Source organism: Notamacropus eugenii, chromosome 2 (genome assembly GCF_028372415.1).
Source record: "Notamacropus eugenii isolate mMacEug1 chromosome 2, mMacEug1.pri_v2, whole genome shotgun sequence".
Lineage (NCBI taxonomy): Eukaryota > Metazoa > Chordata > Mammalia > Diprotodontia > Macropodidae > Notamacropus > Notamacropus eugenii.
This window is the reverse complement of record NC_092873.1, coordinates 108692510-108715575: the sequence shown is the minus strand read 5'-3', so window position 1 is coordinate 108715575 and position 23066 is coordinate 108692510. Positions and strand designations below refer to the sequence as shown.

The 23066-nt window shown below is 37.4% G+C and overlaps 1 protein-coding gene and 1 long non-coding RNA gene across 13 annotated transcripts in view; one reads left to right on the top strand and one right to left on the bottom strand.

Annotated features, from left to right (window-relative positions):
• Nucleotides 1-23066, top strand: part of SUPT3H (SPT3 homolog, SAGA and STAGA complex component) — a 654394-nt gene that overhangs the window by 431284 nt on the left and 200044 nt on the right. The window lies entirely within an intron of this gene.
• Nucleotides 1-23066, bottom strand: part of LOC140526263 (uncharacterized) — a 39615-nt gene that overhangs the window by 12678 nt on the left and 3871 nt on the right. The window contains exon 2 of the long non-coding RNA XR_011974301.1: nucleotides 4316-4448. This is a non-coding gene — a long non-coding RNA (uncharacterized lncRNA). The remainder of the gene's footprint in view (nucleotides 1-4315; nucleotides 4449-23066) is intronic.

Genomic DNA, 23066 nt, shown 5'->3' with positions numbered 1-23066 from the left:
CCCCAGCACATTTCCTTTTGCATAGTGAGTGCTTAATAAATACTTGTTAAGTAGTTGACTATATAGAGAAAGAAGGAAAGGCACTGGAAAGAAAATAAGAATTAACTGTCTCCTTTCAGATATCTCAAAGATAGAAAAATGGTTTGTGACCTATAAAATTGGAGGGCTTAGACTAGATGATTTCTAAGACCCTTTCTAGTTTTAAAGCTGAGTAGTACAGTAGAAAAAAAAAATACTGGCCTTAGAGTTAGAGGATCAGAGTTCAAATACTCTGTTACTTAGTGCCTGTGTGCTTGGGAAAGTGGAAACTTGGGAAAGCTTAAACTCAAGGGGGTTGAACAGGATTGCTTCTGAGATCCCTTCCTATTCTAAATGTGGTCATATATCATAAAATCAGAGTACTACGAGAAATTATGAGCAAGGGGAGCACAGCTTTTCTACCTCAGTGTGAGTGGAACATACAGTCAGTCAACCAACAAGTATTTATTAAAAGCCTGCAGTGTGCCAGGTAGTGCTGATGTGCTAAACTCTGTGGATGCGAAGAAAACAAAAGGTGCCTGCTCTCAAGGAGCCAGTAGGATAATGGAGGGAAGAGAGAAGATAGCCTTCTTGCTTGGCTTCACAGATGAGTAGGGGAGAGTTCATTGCTGTTCATATCCTCTTTCCAATCAGATTCTTGGATTCCCATCTGCCTGCTTTGGATAATGACACTGGTCAACTCATGGGAGCCCTATTGCTCTCTACCCTAAGGAACAGTGCCTCCCCTGCTTCCCTTTCTGTCTACATTAGCTTCTCCCTGGATGTGCTCTGCTCTCAGCCCCAGACACTCTTTCTTCAAGTTCTTCATGCCACAGGATCTTGTCCCCAGCCCCCAAATCTCCTGTGATCTTTCAAACTCCATCATCTTCTGGTCCAAGGTGAAACAGCAGGTGAAACAGAAGTACAGTTCCTAAGTTCCAAGCTGCAGTGGTTTGCAACTATTGCCTATGTGAATTTTAGCCAGAGAGGTATTACGCTCATCTTTGTACTCCCAGCACAGGCACACAGTAGGCACTTAATAAATATTTGTGGATTAACTGACTGATAGTTTTCCAATACAGTTGTGTTTACAGAAATTGTTTTCGTACTGGATTTATAGTCAGGCGAATTTAATTTGAATCCTGTCTTTGACACTTAGTTGTGTGCCTTGAACGAATCATGCTCTAAGACTTTAATTTCTTTGTTTCTAAAATGAGATTAAATGTGATACCATATCATAGACACAGTATATAATAGTATATGACTATATCACAGATATAGTATCATAGCCCAGAGGCCTTAGTGAACCTAGTGGTTCCTTTAAAGAATATCTGTTGTCTAAATATATAGAGTTAGGTCCTGTAGGCCCTGTTTAATGCTTCTCTGAGTCTTAGCAGCACTTTAAATTAAAACTGTTTTAATATGGTTGGAATTTTTTTAAATGAACCAGAAATTGTTTTGGCAAAAAAAAAAAAAATCAGCTGAAAATCTTATTTTTTTGAAAAGTGACTTAAAATACCCTTTACCAATTTAGCTGTGTCCTATAAAGTGTCTTGAAACTTTTCTTCCCCTTTTTCTGTTATGGATATCTTTCTTGGTCTAGCACTTTTTGGATCTTCTGATCCCAAGAGATAAATATTAAAAACCTGGATTCTCGATCAAGTTCTATATAACAAGATGTGACCTTGGGCAGGCACTGCACCATTTTGGACCTCCTTTAGTCATTTGTAAATTCGGAGGATTAGACTGCATGGTCTCTCAGGTCATACTTCCATCTCTAAAATTTTATGATTCATTTGTTTTACAGAAAAGCCTTGTGACTCTCAGTTCTACAAAAGTAGCTCAACATTAGAACGTATTCTCCAGTAAATAGCAATGTTGTAATTACATGCATCCTGTTTGGCATCCAGCACACAAAGCCCTTTATAGACTTTAAAGTGCTACGTAAAAATGAGTTGTTATTATTGGAATTATTGAGCATTTGGTAACAAATAAAAGCAGTCATTCTGGAATCCAGATTTCCCAGCTTCCTTGTCTAAAGTTCGAGACCATCTACTATGGATTGTTTCCATTTATGACATGTGTTATGTCTTCTTCATGGTCCCTCTGCCCTGACATCTGATTCCAGGGAACTGAGCCCTTTAGTTTTACATATCTGGAGTCTAATTTGATAAAGTCTATATACAATACATATTGGTTTTCCTATGCAAGCAGTCTTTGGATACAGGATTTGAATAAGCACTACTTTTTTTTGACAACCTGAGGAAGAAGCATATACAAATGATCACAGTTCTTCATGAGACAGATTGGAAACTGACAGAAACTAGTCTCCTTTGTGCAGTTAGTAATTACACTGCCGTAATCCTAATTTGCAGCTGTCTTTGGCTTTCAAATGTGTTTTTAATTCTAGGAGGGGAAACTGGAATAGTTATCCATGTCACCTGCTGATTTGCATCCCCTGGTAAACATTGTGGTAGAATAAGTTAGCAGTGGGTTCCACCACCCTTTCCCTGCTCTTCCCTCCCCCGACAAAGTGCACATTTGGCACCCGTGAGTCACCTCACTGCACCCCACTCACAGCTCCTTTTCTCCCCTTGTCACTATCACCTTCAGAAATTTCACCAAGTTGTTAGAATCTTTTTTGGTACCTGACTCTCTGAATAGAAAATGTAAACCTCTTTAGTTTCAGATGGAGGTTCTGGAATTATCTGCCTTTAACCTCACTTTCTTCTACTGTTAAATTGAGGATCAAAATAGCACTTACCTCCCAGGTTTGTTGTAAGGATTAAATGAAATAATAAAGAGCTAAGCACAGCGTCTAGCTGATAGTAGGACTATATAAATGCCAGTTATTGTTATTATCATCGTCATTGTCATAATTATTATCTACCCGAGCAGAAGAGCTAGTAACTTTTGATTTGTTTTAATGATTAGGGGGGCTGACAAGAGGAAATTCTATTCTGGAACTGATTCTCACTGATAGCAACTCACTGGTTGCTGGGTTGAGAATTCACTACCAACTTTTATTTTTAAAAGACACCTATGTGATGGAAACAAGGACAGATGATAGAGAATGAATAAAGAAGTGTGGCATAGTACTGTAAGAATAGTGTCCAAAGTGCTAGAGCTCAGAATAAGCTGATGCTAATAATAATATCAAAGGACCATAAGAAGAGTGTTTTTAGCTCCACTAGGGAAGAGAAGAGGATCAGTGAAGTGATAAGGCTGTTTCTTGGGATAAATGGGCAAGAACTGCAAACAGAAAAGGCTGAGATGTTCATCACTAGTTTTACTTCTGTTTTCTCTTCTAAAGAAAATAGCCTTTGTACTAGAAAGGACCAAACAAAAATGGCTAAAGAAGAGTTGGTGACCACTTTTCATGAGGAGATAGTAAGACAGTGCATGCTGCCCCTTTTATGAATTAATGTGACCTAAGCGAAACCACATCCTTGGGTACTGAAAGAACTGGTGGGTGTGAGTTCTGAGCCATTTTCAGGGATATTTGAAAGATCACAGAGAACAAAATTGGAGAGGGGCTCAATGTGCCAATTTAAAAAAAATGGGCTGGGGAGGAGAATAGTCTGCATAGTATAGACAAGTGAGTTAAATTCAATTTCTGACAGAATTCTAGAACATATACAACATATTCTTAAGCATTGGTTAGTGAACATCTAGTAAATGAAGTGATAGTCACAGGAACTATCTTAATTTCAGCAAAAACAGGTCTAACTCTGGCTCCAATTTTGATCGTCACTAAGTTGTTAGATCAGGGAAATGTCTTAGGGGTATTTTGCCTAGACTTTCTATCTCCTTGTTCTTGTGGAGAAGATGGAGAAAGATGGACAGTTACACAATCAGATAGAGTTGAACCTTGCTTAAAAATGGTTTGATGTCAGCTTGCCAAAGCTCATCTCATCCTCTTCTCATTTTTGTCAGTTTACGTGGTACAAGGGCAGACCTCAGGGTGCATTTTATTTGGTTGGAAGGTCTGTGGGGCCTCCTGCCTGATATCTCCTTCTGCTCCATATAATTTGCTCCCTATTCCAGTCCTGGGATAGCAGTGCAGCAGCAACTGCCCTTGCTCCTGTTTTCTCTTTGTTCTTCTCTGTGCTTAGTCATAGGCCAGAAAAGAGCAAGTCTTGGCAGTCACAACAGCAGTAGCAGCTTATTTGTCTTCTCCCTGACTAAATCTCTATGATCCATTTCAATATTACTAAGTCACAGTAACTCCTTGTGTTATGAAAGACTCATAATTTGGAGTCAGGAGGCCTGGATAGGGAATTTTGAATTGACTTACCCTCCTTTTGTGATTTCAGATGATCCTTCTACTTCTCAGGCCCACAGTTTGTTCCTCCTCTGTATAATGGGGGGATTAGCTGAGGTCTAAGGTTCCTTCTGGCTCTGAATCCTATGGCTTCTCATCTCAGCTCCTAGGAATAAATACATGGCAGTGGCACATATTCTTCCATCCCTTTCTATCCTTTCCCTGGGCAGGCACATGCAGATTTCAAAAGTCATGAGGCAGCTAGTGAATAGAGCACTGAACCTGGAGTCACCAAGTCCTGAGTTCAAATTATCCTCAGGAACTTCCCAGTTATATGACTCTGGACAAGTCATTTAATTTCTACCTGCTTCTGTTTCATTATCTATAAAATAGGGATAATAATAGCATCTATAGGGCAGCTGGAAGACACAATGGATAGAGTACCAGACCTGGAATCAGGAAGACTCATCTTCCTGGTTCATATCCAGACTGTAGACACTTACTAGCTGTGTGACCCTGGGCAAGTCACTTAACCCTGTTTGCTTCAGTTTCCTTATGTGTAAAATAATCTGGAGAAAGAAATGGCAAACCACTCCAGTATCTGCCAAGAGAACTCCAAATGGGGTCACAAAGAGTTGGACACAACTTAAATGACTCAGCACCAGCGATAGCATCTACTTTATAGGGTTGTTGTAAGTTCAAAATGAGATCAGATTTTTTATTCTGTAAACTTTAAAGTGCTACATAAATGTTAGCTGTTATTTTGACAGTACCAGCTATGGTCCCTCTACTGGCTTCCTATTTTTATGTTTTTATTGTGGTTTTTTGGCTTATTTGTGTCTGTTTTGTCATCTTTCTAGACATTTTTATTCTTTCATTCTTTCGTATTTCTTGCTTCTACCCATATAAAAATAGTTCCACCTTTCAAACAAGGTATCAGAGGCCCAAATTCTCCCAGTACTAAAATCAATCCAAGTTCCCTAAACTGTGTGCTTCTCTGCTTTCTGCAAAAGCCCCAAGGAAGATAATTCTCCCTTTTACTGCTTAGGTTATACCCCCACATTAGATCTCTGATGAGTTCTTGTTTAACATCTCAGTTCTCTTTCCCTCTCTTTGCTTTATATCCCCATTTTCTGACGCATAGTAGGTGCGTAATAAATGCTTCTTGACTAAGTGATTGATTGCAAAAAGCTTGTTGTTACAACACTAACACCACCTTAACCCTGTCCCTGCTGCACCTTTCATTGGCTGATAGTATCACATAGCCCTCAGATACCTTTAAAATACCACCTTTTTCAAGACACTTTCCTGATCCCCACTAATGCTAGTGCTTTTCCTTTTTCCGTTTGTCCTATGTATGTGTACATTATATACATAATTTGTGCATAGTTGTTCGCATCTCCTCTACTCCATGAAACTGAGTTCCTTGAGAGCAAGGCCTGGTTTGTTTCTTTTGTTGTTGTTGTTTTTGGGTTTTTTTGGGGTGGGAGGGAATGGGGGAGTTGTCTTGTTTTGCTTTGGGTGTTGTTTCTTGTTTTGCCTTTCTTTATTTCTCCAGTGTGGGGCACAGTGCTTGGGACATAAGAGGTACTTAAAAAATGCTTGTTGTCCCATCTGACTTTGGGAAACAAATCTGAGTCAGGACTCTTTCTTCTTAGTCCATCCCTACCAAATATCATTATTAACAGCAAAAACCAACAAGATAACTCCAGTCTCCAGTAAAAAAACAAAATTTTAAGAGTAGGAGGTAGGATTAGAGTCATAGAAATTAGATCTAAAAGAGACATTAGAGATTACCCTGCCAACTCCCTCATTTTACAGCTGATAAAAGTGAGACCAAGAGAGGGGAAGTGATTTGATTAGGATCATGAAGGTAATAACTGACAGAGGCAGCTTTTAAACCCAGGTCCTGTGCCTCAAGGAGAGAGAGAAAGAGAGAGAGACTATCATTGACATATGTGCATATTCTTGGTAAACAAACAATCTGTACCATGAGTTTGTACTTTTTAGTCCACAGGAACCCTGTAGAACAGTGTTACAAATACTGTGCACACACAGAAGAACCAAACGTGAACTTCTGTTCTCCAGAGTCAAACAATCTACATTACATGATTAATGAAAAAGGAACAAAAATTAACAGCACTTAAAATTTGCTGATTTAAATGAATTTATATGCAGGAATAACAAAGAGATCCTTTAGGGATTTAGTCACACCATTAGATGGAAATAATAGTCTAAATGCTCTGAAACCTTGCTCTAACCTAATCCTTGGGGTTTATGCCACTGAACCATGTCACAGCCACAACCGCACCATAATGGGTTTTCACAGCTGGACTTCTCCCTCCTAGAGGTGAAGAAGGATTCTGAGGACACAGAATGTTTATGTCTCTTTGATGTATTTTTTTGTGTGAGAAAATTTAGTCGTGACAAGCCAAAGGGTGAGTGGTAAGCATCAGAGAGGTAAGTTTAGAAAAAATCTCATCTGAGTTCCAGTGTTTATTTATTACATTATTGTGAAGTATCTGTAAGATTCTCCCCACTCACCTCTTCCTCCCGCTCATCCCTGTTTGTTGTGTCTCCCCATTCCAGGGCAGCACATGGCTACAGCTATGATTTCTATCTCCCTTTCCTCTTGGTCCCTTCTATCCCTAGGTCCTGGACACTTTGTCCTATGGTAAGGTGAGGGGTGGGGAGGAAGGTCATTCAGAGGATGAAAGAGAAGAGAGTAGTGAGAAACTACATAGTGGCATAAATTACAAAAGTAAGTTTGTGTTTTTTGTAATCATTCTACATGAGTGTTTTTAGTCAAATATAATCAAGTGTTTCTCATACACTAAGCTAGAAGGTTAGTATGGAGCCTTTGTGTTTTTTGTGTTTGGTCCTCATCAAAATCAAGCAAGGGGTGAAATGAAATCAGTCTTCTTACATATGAAAAACCAGTCATGGGTTCTACCACAAAATAACTCTGTCTCTCCAGTCTTTTGCCTATTAAGTTTTCATGAAGATTTTCGTTTTGGCCAGTAGCTTTAAGTGTTGGCTAAGATAAAATGTTTTTTGTTCTCAGCTTAATGAGAAAGAAGCCTGCCTACCTAGTTTGGAAAAGTAGTGCAAATTTGGGGGCCTGGTAAAAGATTTTGGGACCTGAGACCTTTTTTTTATTGATTCGTTTTGGTTTTCTGTTCGTTTGGTTTTCTTCTTTATGTCAGTCATTTTCTAATATACTTCCCTTACCCATGCACCTGTGCGTGCACACACACCCATGTACGTGCACCACATACATACACACACACACACACACACACACACACTCTCTCTCCCTCACCATTGAACCTTCCCTTTTAACAAAGGGAAAACAATCAAGTGTTTTCAGTCAATATTTTATTGAATGACAAAACAACTAAATTTGGTGGCATATGCAGCATCTACACCTTTAGCCTCCCATCTTTTTATTGAAGGGAGGCCTGAGTGACATATCCTCTGTTCTCTGGAACCAGTATTATTCATTGAAATTTATCTGATTCCAGTTTTTTTACTATTATTTTTCTTTACATTATTGCAGCCATCATCTGTTATTGTTTTGCTCTAGTTTCTTCATTTTGCATTAATTTTGTATAAGCAGCTCAAGACTTCTTTTAAAAAAATCATCTAGAAGGATTATGGTATTTCATATTTACTTTACACTTTAAGTTTTACAAAATATTTCCCCAGCATTCACCCTCTAAAGCAAACAGCGCTTTTTTACAGATGAGGCTCAAAAATTAACTGATTTTCCCAGTCACACAGCTAGTAAGTATCAGATTTGTACTTGAACCCAGGCCTGCAGATTTTAAGATTAGTGTTCTTTTCATTGTATCAGGCTGCCTCTTCCTGGATCTATGTAAATCCGTTATTATTCATAGCTAAATGGTGCATTATATAAGCAGAATAAAAGTGAAATTCCTTCTTTAGAGGTGTTGTTCCATTTTAAATAGAAGGCACTGTACCATGAATTCTTTCCCTGGAGTCCACACGTGAGAACTGAATTTCAGTGTAATTGACTTTCTTTGTAATCTGTGTATTTCATTTCATACATTTAAAACATTATCCTCAGGAGTCTGTGAACTTCACCAAACTGCCGAAAAGGTGCCTTTCACAAAAAAAGGTTAAGTACCCCAATGTTTCATTTTTAATACCCACATACTTTTACCTTAATTTCAACTTCTGAATATATTATTAAGATGTATTTTTGCTTACTTTTAAAACTTGGATACTTTTGGACTTGAAAGCTGCTTGTAAATAACTCGTATACAAAACAAGATAAAAGAAAACACTCAAATGATTCTTGTTTGTTCTTCTCCTAATTTCACATTTAAATAGAGTAACTGGAGAATTAGTCCCATGTCTAGCTCGCTTTCTTCTTACAGTAAATACATAGTCGGTGTTTATAGGGCCTGTCCATAAGCTTTGCAGGCTTCCATTGGCTGTGGTTTGGTAATTCTTTTAGAAATACATAAATAAAAATGGATTCTTTGAATCATGTGATGCTGATAATTATAGCTTTATCGTACTTCTTCAAAATTCTGCTTAACTGTATTTGACTTACCCTTCCAAAAAGAGGAATTTAAATGAGGCTCTAAAAATGCTAGAAACAGCTTTTATCAATTTACATAGTGTACTTGTTTTGTTTCAGATATCTAAAACAGTGAAATGCCAGTCAGCTAAGAAGTGGATGACATAGTAGAAGAAACTGAAATGACTTTTTACATTTACAGAATGCTGCATTTTAACTATATTACATCTCACCATTTTCTTTCATGTGTTCTCTCTCCCTTTCTCTTTTCCTTTCTTTCCAAAGTATTTGTTAAGCCCTTACTGTGTGTAAGAAATGTATTTGGTACTAGATATACAAAAATACATTTGTCACAAATGTAACTCTTATGAAGCTTACAGTTTAATGTGGAGATAGAAGAGTGTAAAATAATCACCATGCAAAGAAGGGTAACAGAAGTTCAAAGAAGTGTTGGCAAAATGCCCAGAGACATTGAAGGAGATGTCACTTATCTCTGTTTCACAAACCAGACTGTTCACAATCCCTCATTCTCTTCCTGTCTTGTCAGGTCTCTGTGCCTTTCCCTATATCATTCCCATGCCTAGAATGGTCTGGTGCTTCCTTGCTTACTTCAAAGCCCAACTCAGATGTCACCTCCTCCATGAAGCCTCCACCACCCCCTTCAACTAGAAGCAGTCTGCCTCTCCTCAGACTTTTCAGCATTCTGTCTGGCTCTCTCTATCACATTACCTCTGTCTGGTACTTAAGGTACTCCTCTGGTTGTTTGTTATACACCTCTCTTATCCCCTCCTGTTAGATTGTGAACTATTTAAGGCCAGGGCCTCTGGCTTACTTAAAGAGTAAGAGAGGAATTGGCATATCCATTACTGTGTTATAAATCAGCACTACAGTTCTTGGTGAGAGCATTTCAGTCAAGTGCCCTAAGACTCCAGTCATCATTTTCTCACTTCCTAAATCAAAACACTCCCCATTTGCCACTACTCATTATGGTTATCTTTTTCTTTTGGAACATAAACTCAGCAGGGAATGTCCTTCTTACATGTATTTGTATTTCCAACATTTGGCACATAGTAATTGCATGATAAGTGCTTTTTCATTCATTCATTTTTGTGGCCATTTAGGAACCTTCCATTTGCCACCATCTCTCAGCAACTTATAGGATCATAGATTTAGAGCTGCACAGAACCTTAGAGGTTGTCCAATCCAAAACACTCATTTTATAGATCAAGAAACTGAGGTTCAGAACAAAGTCGCACAGCTAGGAAATGGTAGAGGCAGAATTTGAGCCCAATTTTTACTAATTTTAAGTCTAGCACTCTATGAATCATGCCATGCTGCTTCTTTCCTCCTTTAGGATTCAATCCATTCATCTTTATCACTATATCCATACTCTCATAGCAGATATTTGCTACCTCTAAGTAGCTACCTTTCTCCTTTCTCAAGGTGCTTCGTACCTGATTCACATATTTTACTGTCTATTCTAACCCCTGTTAGGGGATTCTCTAAGAATTCTCATCCTTGAGGATTTAAATATTAATGTTGATTAGTGGCATCAAACTCAAATAGAAAGAGATCCATCCCTGTGGTCTGCATACTAACTTGGAAAACTACAAATTAACATTATCTTATATTTTTAAATTTTATTTTATTAACTATTTCCCAATTATATTTCTAATCTGACAGTTATTATAGTAGCTTGGAGCCCCAGGAAGTGAGTTTGACCCCTCTGATGTTGATGGCCCTTTGAAAGTCCTAAATTCTCAGTTTACCCACTCATTTAGCCTCTGTGACCTTCATTTCATCAGACTTATGCCACCCACAGGGGTAGTCATACCTTGGACCTCACGATCATGCCAAGCTATACCAACTCTATGATCTGAAACACAGTAATTTTCTTTTCTGATGTTAATTTCTTGTCATTTTATATTTTTCCTATCTCATTCTTTTGAAAATTACTTTTCTTCAACTCAACCTCAGTAGGCAGTAATAGTTTATTAAGCACCTACTATGTGCTGAAGCACTGGGGATACAAATACAGGAAGGGAAGGGGAGGGAAGGGAAGGGGAGGAAGGAAGGAAGGAAGGAAGGAAGGAAGGAAGGAAGGAAGGAAGGAAGGAAGGAAGGAAGGAAGGAAGGAAGGAGGGAGAGAAAGTTTTAATCTAATGGGGAAAAACAATACATGAAAGGTAGCTGAAAAACTTTAGGAAGTAGGGGAGGAAGGTACCCAATGTGAGAGCATGGTAAAGAAATCTGAGGAGTCCCAAAGTAGTAGAGCCAGGTGAGAAATGAGATATCTGTGTTGAATCCCTTCTTAAATGGACATTTTTCAGAGTTCAGCCATTGTGGAGAAGTCAGAAGAATCCCATAGTGGTACAACTGGAATGGAAACCTTGTCTGCCCTCTTCTCCCAGACCATCAGTGCTACTCTGACTTTACTCTCCTATCTCCATAGTCTTGACACTATAGTATATGATGTGAACCACTCTTTACATTGATTTTCTTGCCCTCTTGTAGTAGGATTCTTTATTCTCCAACTATGGTTTATTCCCATCATCCAGCCTTAACTGTTTCTAATCCTGAGCTGCTAATTGCTAATGGAAAGAGTCATGCACCTGAGGATCAAGTCTAGTACAAACTAGTGATATCTAATCTCAGCTTGACCCTCACTACTTGGTGGCAGTCATTTTTATTATTTTCAGATTTTCTGTTTCATTCTCTTCAATGACATTTCCAAATCTCTTTCTCTTTACTTAAGTTTACAACACCGCCCTAGATTTCTTCACAACAGATGGCTTTGTCTTTAATATTAGGGACATCTACCTTGAGTTTACTTGTCCTTCATTCTCCACACTTCGTTATGTTTCTTCATTATCCCCAATTAACCAGTCAATCAGTCAACAAAGACAAGAATAATCCAACCCTCAAGGAACTTACATGTTGTCAGAACAACTTTTACTTGCATGCATATTTGCAAAATAAACACAAGGTCATGAGGTAAGAAAACCATTAGCAGATGGGAGATCTGTTGAGCAAAATTTTGGAGGAATCGAGGGATTCTAAAGGCACAGTTGTGAGAAAAGAGTCCATGTCAGACATAAAGGACAGCTAGTACAAAGACTTAGAAATAGGAGTTGGCATTTTCTTGGTCTGCAGCAGCAAGAAATCCCTTTTGGCTGGACTATAGAAAGAAAGTGGTACTATAGGGTTACACTGGAAACTTAAGTTGAAGGCAGACTACAAAGGAATTAATGTTTTATTTCAGAGGAAGAGACACTGGAGTTTATGAAGTACTCTAGTGGCATAATCAGAATTGCACTGTAGGAAAATCATATTAGTAAATGTATGGAGAATGAATTGGAGTTGAGAGAGACTTGAAGCAGGCTTTTGTAGTAGTCTAAGTGGAAGATGATAAGGATCTGAACTCCAGTAATGGCTATGTGAGTAGAGGAGAAGGAGGTAGATGCATGTGAAGAAGGAACCAATAAGATTTGGCAAAGTATTAGATAGATGTGGTAAGGGAAAGTGAGGTTGCAAACTTGGGAGCCTGGAAAAAATTGAACCCTCCACAGGAGTAGGGAGGTTGAAAAGAAGAATGAATTTTGGTGGAAAGATAATAAATTCTGTTTGGGACGTGTTGAATTTCAGGTGCTCATGTGAAACCTGAAAAAATATAGGGCAGATTCATGTCAGTATATATTCATAGGCACAGAAAACACACATACGTACATATATATATATATATACACATATATATACATACATACATATACACACACAATTTGGAAATATAAGTTAAGGTCCTTCAACCTTAGGTTGCTTTCATTTGCAGTGACATCTAGTTTGGTTTAAAGTTTAGGTGTGACAAACTAGATGTATGATCAAAAAACCATAAAACTCAGGCCTTTTGCCTTCAGGCAACCTCATGGCTGTGTCATCTAAAGCAGCTCTGTTTTTAAGGACCCCCAGAGATGGGGATTATACAAACTCCTGCGAGAGATAGTGTTTTAATCACTCTGACAGTGAAAAAACAATTTCTTCTTTCTCTGCACTTTAAGTCCATTCTTACATATTAATTCATTTCATAATCCTCAAAGCATTATAGAAGTATCAGCTTGTATTATATTTTACTTTTTTATACATTTTAATGTCCTTTGACAGGTACATGTGTTTGAACATGTAAACAAAAGTACATGAAAATGAACAAACAAGCAAAAAGAAAGAAATTGTAAATAATAGAGGAGTAGGTTGGTAGAGCCTGAGGAACTGGACTTGGAGTCAGAAAGGTGTAGCTTCACACATCACATCAGACTCTTAGGAGTTCTGTGACCCAGAACAAGCCATTGAACATTTCTGTGCCTCTCTTTTTTCTTAATTTATTTATTTTCAGTTTTCAATATTCACTTACATAAGATTTTGAGTTCCAAATTTTCTCCCCATCTCTCCCCTCCACCCCCTTCAAGACATCTTGCATTCAGATCACCCCTTCCCCAATCTGCCCTCCCTTCTCTCTGTGCCTCTTTTTCTCCATCTGTAAAAATGAAGAAGTTGGATTCAGTATTCTCTGGGTTTGCTTGCAGCTCTGAATCCATGATCCTAGGATCCTATAATCATCTACGTGTCTGTACGCTTTGGTTATTTACTAATTTTTAAACCCCAAACAAAATGTATATATTGCATTTAACATGGTTAGACCCAAAGCCTCCTGCTTGTTTCCAAAACCTCTTTTGAGCTTCCTTTTCCTGTGTATTTAGCATGCATTTGTTGCTGTTATTATTGTCTTTAATTATATAGTTGTTAATTATACAGTAATGTGTATTTTTTTTGGTTTTGTTTTCTTTATTCAGCATCATATCAAGTAAGTTTTCCTACATATCTTGCAGTCTTCATATGTTTTTTTCACGAGACCCAGTAATGTCCCATTGCATTCATATACCACAGTTTATTCTATCGTTATTCAGTCATTGGGTATCTGTTATTTTGGGGGAGTGGGGAAGAGGAATTGTAGGATTTTTATTGCCTTATAAATACTATTACTAGTTAGGTGTGGTTTTTTTTTTTTTTAACACATCAGTCTCTTTTTTTCCCCTTTCAGTAACTTGATTAGGTTATCATCTGAGTAGTGGTACCCCTGTGTCCAAGAGTATGAACATTTTTATAACTCCTGTTTTATAATTACATATTGCTTTGCAGAAACCCAAATCATAGCTCCACTAGAAACAGGATATTAGCATATCTATTAAACACACTGGTATACTAGTATCAAATTTTATTATCTTTGCCATTTAGGTGAATATTAGAATCTTAGAGTAGTTTTCATTTATATTTTTCTAATTATTAGAGATATTGAACTTTTTTTAATGTGGTTAATCATTTTGACCACTAATCAGTTGGAGAAGCTCTTACTTGAATAAACATGAGTAAATTAAGGGTTTTACATGTACAATTTTTATTACAGATATTTAACACATGCACTTTAATTTTTCTCTCCACTTTTTCTTTCTTTTCACATTCTGGGCATAGTTGTTTTTGTTTTGCAAAAATATGATTTTTTTAGGTTATATAACTTATATGTCCTAAAATGTTATCAAAGTCATAGTTGGTTAAGGACTTATCCCATCTTCACTATTTGAAAGATATAAAAGTTTGTTATTCTATAGTTTTTTAATGATCCTTTTTATATTTAAGTCATTGTCCCACAAGTGCCATATGATTATGATAGAATACTATTGTGCTATAAGAAGTGAGAAGGTGAATGATTTCAGAAAAACCTGGGAAGACTTACATGAACTGATGCAGAGTAAATAACCAGAACCAGAACAATTTATATGGTAACAACAATATTGCAATGATGGTAAACTGTGAAAAACTTAGCTATTTTGACCAGTACAATGATCTATTACAGTTCCAAAGAACTCATAATGAAGAATGTTGTCCACCTCCAGATAACTGATGAACTTTGAATGCAAGTTGAAGTATAATTTTTTTCAATTTGCTTTCCTTTTCTTTTTTTTTCCAACAGGGATAATATGGAAATATGTTTAATATATTTTTACATGTATATAACGGTGTCATATCACATGCCTTCTCAATGTGTGGGGAGGAGAGAATTTGGAACTCAGTTTTTTAAAATGTTTAAATAAATAATAAAATTTTAGAAATTAAATGAAAAATGAATTAAGAAAAAATAAATCATTATTTTTAGGTCAGAGTTATTGTGATTTGTGATATATTTAGAATCATATAGCTAGTTAGTGCCCATGCTGAAAGGAGAAACCAAGCCTATGATTCCCAGACAAGTTTTCTCTTCATTATATCCCACTTTCTTTTTGCTAGATCTAGATTCTATTTGTAGTATAAATCCAAGTCAGTTCTTTAGGAAAATGTGATTAAAATGAACTCAGTAGACTTGGAATTCCTTATACCACTTTACTAAAATATCCTGAGCTATTATTTTGTAGAATAGTAGCATTTCTTTGCTTGCAAAGAAGCTTCTCTTAATCGTTGTTGGGATGACATGGCTGAATTTTTTTCAGACTTTTGAAGGCCCTGGATTTTAAGCTCTATTACAGCACTCTCCCAGTTAACTGCTAAAATAGGATAAGTCCCTGATACATAGAAGAATTTTTTGTTTGAGTCTATGAGTATTTCATTTTCTCTCTCTGAGCATTGGTTTCTTCATCTCCAAAAATATGGGAATGTACTAGTGCTATCTTCCTCACAGGAAAGCTCTTTGTGAATCTTAAAGTACTATGCCTACCAGTGAAAGAGGGGTGATTTGAACCCAGAACTTCTTTTTAAATTATTTTTTTTTCTGCATCCATTTCCACAAAATTTTGAGTTCCAAATTGTCTCCCCATCTTTCCCCTGGCCCCCACCCCGAGATAGCATGCATTCTGATTACCCCTTCCCCCGGTCTGCCCTTCCTTTTATCATTCCCCCCCCCCTTCTTATCCCCTTCTCTTTTACTTCTTTGAAGGGCAAGATAGATTTCTATACCCCATTGCCTGTATTTCTTATTTCCCAGTTGCATGTAAAACCAGTTTTTTACATTTGTTTTTAAAACTTTGAGTTCCAAATTCTCTCCTTTCTTCCCTCCTCACCCACCCTCATTGAGAAAGCAAGTAATTCAGTAATATTGATAATACATGTGTAGTTAGGCAGAACACTTCCATAAGAGTCATGTTGTGAAAGACTATATTTCCCTCCATCCTATCCCATCCTCCAATTATTCTATTTTCTCCTTTGACCCTATCCCTTTTCAAAAGTGTTTGCTTCTGACTACCCTCTACCCCAATCTGCCCTCTCTTCTGTCATCCACGCTGTTATCTCTTTCCCTTCTACTTTCCTCCATGGTAAGATACCCAGTTGAATGTGTATGTTATTCATCCCTTAAGCCAGATCCTGTGAGAGTAAGTTTTACTCATTCCTTCTCACCTCCCCCGTCTTCTTCTTCATTGTGAAACCTTTTTCTTGCCTCTTTTATGTGAGATAATTTACCCCATTCTAGCTCTCCCTTTCTCCTTCTCCCAATATATTCCTCTCTCACCCCTTAAAATTATTTTTTAGATATCATCCCTTCATATTCAACTCACCCTGTGTCATCTAGCTAGCTAGCTAGCTAATTGATCTATCTCCTCCAACTACCCTAATACTAAGAAAGGTCTGATGAGTTACAAATATCATCTTTCCATGTAGGAATGTAAACAGTTCAACTTCAATAAGTCCTTTGTGATTTCTGTTTCCTGTTTACCTTTTCATATTTCTCTTGATTCTTGTATGTGAAAGTCAGATTTTCTATTCAGTTCTGGTGTTTTCATCAAGAATTCTTGAAAGTCCTATATTTCATTGAATGTTCATGTTTTCCCTTGAAGGATTATATTCAGTTTTGCTGGGTAGGTTTTTCTTCATTTTAATCCTAATTCCTCTGACATTCGGAATATCATATTCCAAGCCCTTTGATCCCTTAATGTGGAGCTACTAGCTTGTGTGTTATCCTGATTGTATTTCCACAGTACTAGAATTGTTTTTTCTGGCTGCTTGCAATATTTTCTCCTTGACCTGTGAGCCCTGGAATTTGGCTCCAATATTCCTAGGAGTTTTTCTTTTGGCATCTCTTTCCAGAGGCAATTGGTAGATTCTTTCCATTTCTGTTTTACCCTTTGGTTCTAGAATATCTGAGCAGTTTTCCTTGATAATTTCTTGAAAGATGATGTCTAGGCTCTTTTTTTGATCATGACTTTCAGGTAGTCTAGTAATTTTAAAATTATCTCTCCTGGCTCTATTTTCCAGATCAGTGATTTTTTCCAGTGAGATATTTCACATTGTCTTCTATTTTTTCATTCTTTTAGTTCTGTTTTATAATTTCTTGATTTCTCATAAAGTCATTACCTTCCATCTACTCCATTCTAATTTCATAGGTATTTTCTTCAGGGAGCTTTTGGACCTCCTTTTCCATCTAGTCAATTCTGCTTTTTAAGGCATTCTTCTCCTCATTGGCTTTTTGGACTTCTTTTGCCATTTGGGTTAGTCCATTTCCTCAGCTGCTGCTGCCCAGGGCTGTGACTTGACCAAGAGCTTCTCTTTCACCCAGATCCCACAGAATTTTCCTGCTGACTTTTTTGGCATTGGTGGGTTGAGAAGTCTGGAAACTGCCACAGCTGACAATGAATCAGTCCTCTCTGGCCTGTGTGTGCTACTGTGGCCCACACGGGAATGCACTCAGCTCCCTGCGCTGTGTAATATTTCCTTCCTGTTGACTTTTCAGGTTGTCTTCAGCTGGGGATTTTTTTACTCTGTCTTTTTTTGGGGTCTGTACCTCTAGGATTTGCTTAGAGTCATTGTTTGCAGGTATTTGGAGGGCTTGGAGGTGAGCTCAGGGAAGTTCCTGCTTTTACTCCTCCATCTTGGTTACATCCCTGAACCTAGAAATTCTTATAGTAAATTCAGCTTGGTATGCCATGCTGACTCTCCTGGCTACTAGGATACATGCTGGATTTCATACTTAGGAACTTAGAAATCATACTCAAAACTTTCATTTAGTCTGTGCTTAATACTTCTTACCATACATCTGGAAAAGTATAACTTGCCCTCAACTCTCTTTCTAGGTTCTTTCCTCTTATTAGACTCGTCTGGCAAAATATGTCTCAAATTTCTGCATCAGCTGCTAATTTAGAGGGTACTTTTTGTTTGGGTAGGAAAGTAAGTGAATAGTTGATTTTGGTAAATTCTTTCTAGCTACCTTTATCAAGATGTGAATCCTACACCAGATGATTCAGGGGTATGCGTGGGTGTGGATGTGGGTGTGTCTGTCTGTCCTTTAGCTTGCAGCTCTAAAGTAAAGATTTTAAATATGCTTGTAGAATTGGAATTTTTGTTTGTTAGTGAACATTTTTCTTAGCCTTTAGCTAAACATTTACTGAAATGTGGGTATTGCCATTTGTTCATTTTGAAAACAATGGAAAAATTATTAAGCAAAAAGCTGAATTTCAACAAAGTGAATTGCAATCACTGTGGAATAAATACTTCTTTTTGCCAAATCCATAATTTGCTAAAGTTGCTAAAGGAATTACTGTAAGGTTACTATTAAATATACCTTAATTCATCTAGCCAAGAAAGTTAACTTCATAAAGTCATTAAACTAGTGATTAAGCTTAAAATATCATTTTCCCCCGTCGTTGCTTGTTAAGCATTTTAATACAATTACAGCATATACTGCTTTCTTTGTAATGTACAGAATTGTAAAATGTTATAATTCTTCATTAATTATTAACAGAAATATTCTCCTGGGCCTGTACCTCTAATCTCCTATTTTTAAGCATATGAAACTTGACAGTAAATAGTTCTCAGAATACTGCTTCTAACAGTTTTACATGGTATCAATGGAATAATAATGATAATTGATAAATAATAACAGCAGCTAGCATTTGTATAGCCCTTACCCTGTGCCAGACCCTGTCTCTTTTGATCTTCACAACAGCCCTGGGTGGGGCAACTGCTGCCTCATTTTACCAGTGTGGAAATTGCCCAGAGTCTAAGGCCAAATTTGAATGCAGCTCTTCCTGATTCAAGGTATGCTCCATTCACTTCACTCCCTATTCCAAGGCCAGTTGTTTTAAGTTTATAATGTCTTTTTTTTTTCTGCATCAAATGCATTAATACAAGGATTGACAACTTTTCAAGAGATGGATGCCAAGCTTCTTTCTTGATGTGATAGTACAGAACTTTGATGGCAGTGCCCTGGAGTAAGCAAGGGATACACAATAACCCTCTTTTGTTTAAAAAAATGTAAATAATCCCTGGAAATTTGAGTTTTTGCATCACTCATACCTTAATATGAATTAGTTTAATCAGATAGATAATTAAATTGTAATACTTGTGATAGACTATAGGAGGTTATTCTGAGTGCTGGGCACATTGTCTGGGGTGGGAATGGGGTGAGAAAGAGCTGTGTGAGATGTAGGGGTGATGATTTTGGAATGGTTCATAAAGAAGAGCCCATCGTCTAGAAGAAGGAGCACTGAATTTAGAGTCATCAAACCAGACTGAAAATAGCACTTATTAGCTATTAGATTGTGAACAAATTGTTTTACCTTTCTGAGACATCTTTAAGTTGTGATAGTACCCATCTGACATTGTGAGGACTAAATGAGATATGTAAAGCATTTTGTAAATCTTAATGTGCTATGTAAATTAGGTTATTATCTTTATTATCCCTAGTTTTGACACTTAATAGCTATGTGATCATGAGTAAGTCACTTAGCTTCTCTGAACCTCAGTTTCTTCAAATGTAAAATGAGGATAATAATATTCATACTACCTTCTTCATTAGGTTTTTTAAAATATTGTTGAATCATGAGTTATGATTCAGGGCACTGAAACGAAGTGTGCAGTTTTGCTCATGTCCTCATATGTTCCTGACATATATTACTTATGCCTGTACTAACTTAAATATTTCACACACATATACATGCATAAAGGCAGCCAGGTGACAGTGTGGGCTAAGAGCTGGAGTTGGAGGCCTTAATTTCCAGTCCTTCAAATACTTAACAGCTATGTGACCTTGGGCACGTTATTTAATGTCTCTTTCTGTTTTGTCCTTTGTAAATTGGGGATGGTGATGGCGCCAGGTTTGCTGTGAAGTTTTTCCGAGATAACATGTGTAAAGTGCCTTGTCAACCTTAAAGCACTATGTAAATAAATGCTAGTGATGGTGATGGTGATGGTAATTGATGATGATGATGATGGTGGTGGTGATGGTGATGATGATGGTGGTGGTGATGGTGATGATGATGGTGGTGGTGATGGTAATTGATGATGATGATGATGGTGGTGGTGATGGTGATGATGATGGTGGTGGTGATGGTAATTGATGATGGTGATGATGATGGTGGTGGTGATGGTAATGATGACGGTGGTGGTGATGGTGATGATGATGGTGGTGGTGATGGTAATGGTGATGATGATGATGGTGGTGGTGGTGGTGATGATGATGGTGGTGGTGATGGTAATTGATGATGATGATGATGGTGGTGGTGATGGTAATTGATGATGATGATGATGCCGGTGGTGAGGGTGATGATGATGGTGGTGGTGATGGTGATGATGATGGTGGTGGTGATGGTGATGATGATGCTGGTGGTGATGGTAATTGATGATGATGATGATGGTGGTGGTGGTGGTGATGGTAATTGATGATGATGATGATGGTGGTGGTGATGGTAATTGATGATGATGATGATGCCGGTGGTGAGGGTGATGATGATGGTGGTGGTGATGGTGAGGATGATGATAGAAAGCCAGGCTTAAAGCCAAGAAAGACTTTGGTTCAAGTCCTGGCTCTCCCTCTAACACGTACTGGCTTTGTGACTCTGGGCAGGTCACTCGTAGTGCTCTAGACGATTCTCTACGATTATAAATCTCAGGGATAGGGCTGTTTTGCATTGATAGAGGGAAGTTCCTGTGTCAGTTAGTCAATAATCATTTATCAAACACTGTTTTATGCCAGGCATTATGTTAGGTGCGTATGATGCACATGCACATGTAAAGAATTCATCGTTCCCTGTTTTCAAGGCGCTTGCTGTTTAATGAGGAAGATAGTAAGTAGAAGTATTAAAAGAGATATCAATAAAAATAAATATATGATCATTTATGTCAGGAGGGCCCTAACAACTGGGCAGGGCAGGGCAGGAATTCATATATCCGGTTCCTCTCCTCTAGAAACGCATAACCATATTTGAAAGCATGATTAATAAGCTATTATTTTTATGTTGGTTTATTAGCCATTTTCATTCTCATGCTTACCATTTCACTCCTCCACTCAAAAATTTTCAGTGACTACTAAGTAAAGCTCAAACTCCTTTGCCCAAGATTCAGAGCTTTCCGAAATCCAGCACCCCATCTTGCTTTTTAGTCTTATCTAATGTTATTGTCCACCTCGGTCAAACTGGAACGTCCCCTAAACAGCCACAGCATCTTCATGCTTTCATCCCCTTGTTCCCAGTGTTCTCTGTCTTCCTTCTCATCATCAGCTGTGGAATTCCTCCCCGTTTTTTCAAGCACAGGTTAAGGCCACCTCCTGCAGGCATTTCCCTTGACTCTTTGCCTCCAGCCTCCACTCTTGGGTCCGGAATGGCCTCAGACCTCACATAACCATTTATGGACTATTGTAGTTATAACAGTCTTATTATAGTCATAAATTCTGTAGTTGTATGATATTAGTAACATGGTCACGTGGATTCAGAGATAGCCATATAGCACATGTATATGTAATCACATACGATTATAGTTATTTGTGTTTTTGTTTTATGTCCCTATTAGATAGTAGGCTCTCTAAGAGCAAAGATTAGTTAAACTTTTAATATCCCCTGAGAGCTGTGCACAGAATACTGCACACAGAAAGTGATGTTTATTAAAGGAATACTGAATGCCAGTGTAGTAGATCCTGCCAGTCAAGATGTTGTAAAATAAAGAAATTTAAATATGAACGGTAAGAAATGATGTTTTAAATTTTGAGAAGCTATTTTGAGTCATGTAGTTACAACACCTTAATAGAAAGGATGACACCTCATTTATATAGTGCTTTCCAATGTTCATAACATCACCCTATGTATTAGGAAATGTTTCTTGACATTTCTACCTCCTGGGACTCTGTGTGTGGCCAAAAAGATTGATGCACAACTTATATTCCTTTCCAGACTGATTGCATGAATTGTGCACAGGGATAGAAATATTTTTGTTCAAAAAGCATGTGTACCTAAAAGCAATCCCAGTCTTCAAAAAAAAAAATCCCTATTCAAAACTCTCTCTCTCTCTGTGTCTCTTCCTATATCTCTTTTTTTAACCTTTCTTTCAAGATTTCTTTTTAAATGACTGATGGTTAAAAATAAATTTCTATATATAGATAGAATCATGTTTTTGTGCCAACCACAGTAGCCAGGAAAGCGAGTGCTATAGCTGACACCCTGAGAGCTTAATCTATTTTGTAGTTTGTATATGTGGAAGGAGAATGAGTCTGAGTTGGAAAAATAACTTAAACACTTGTGGAGTAGTGTTTGTTCATCAGAGATATTTTATTTGGTCTCATATAAATGGTAAGATAACCAAAAACATTGAACCCTCTTTTAAAGAGCTTTTCATCAGGATATTGTTGAGTGTGTGTGTTAGATGTATTACTTTCAGAAAGATGCATTCAGGGATAGCTTTTGAATATAAATATTTTTACAGTAATTTCAGATTGGATAGAGTGGGTTTGGTACAATCAGCATGGTATGATCAAATTTGGAAGAAATTACAGATGCATTTTTATAGCATTTTCTCCAGCATCTTGATTTTTTTCAGATGGAAGTATAAGCATTTTATGTTCCCTCAAACTAATCAGAATAAGAAACTGATTTTGCCTTTGCCAGAAAAATAGAACTATCATTTTTCACATTCTTATATTTTCCAGGTCAGTTTCAAGTAAGATTATATTTCTAGGACTTCTGAATTCCTGAAAACTCTAGTCTCTGTAGCAAGAAAGGCCCAAGTGAGCATTTGGGGGTGGGAGGAATCTGTAACTTTTTATGCAGTATGTTTTGTGTTGTGCATTCCAGATACAGTTAACTTTCTGTGTGCGTGTGATTAGTGTGGAAAGAAATTAATGCAGTCCAGTATTATGATTTATGGACTGAATCCTTTGCCCACTGAAGACTTGCCAAAACTAAAAGTACTTTTTTTCCTTTGGATATTAGAAACAGC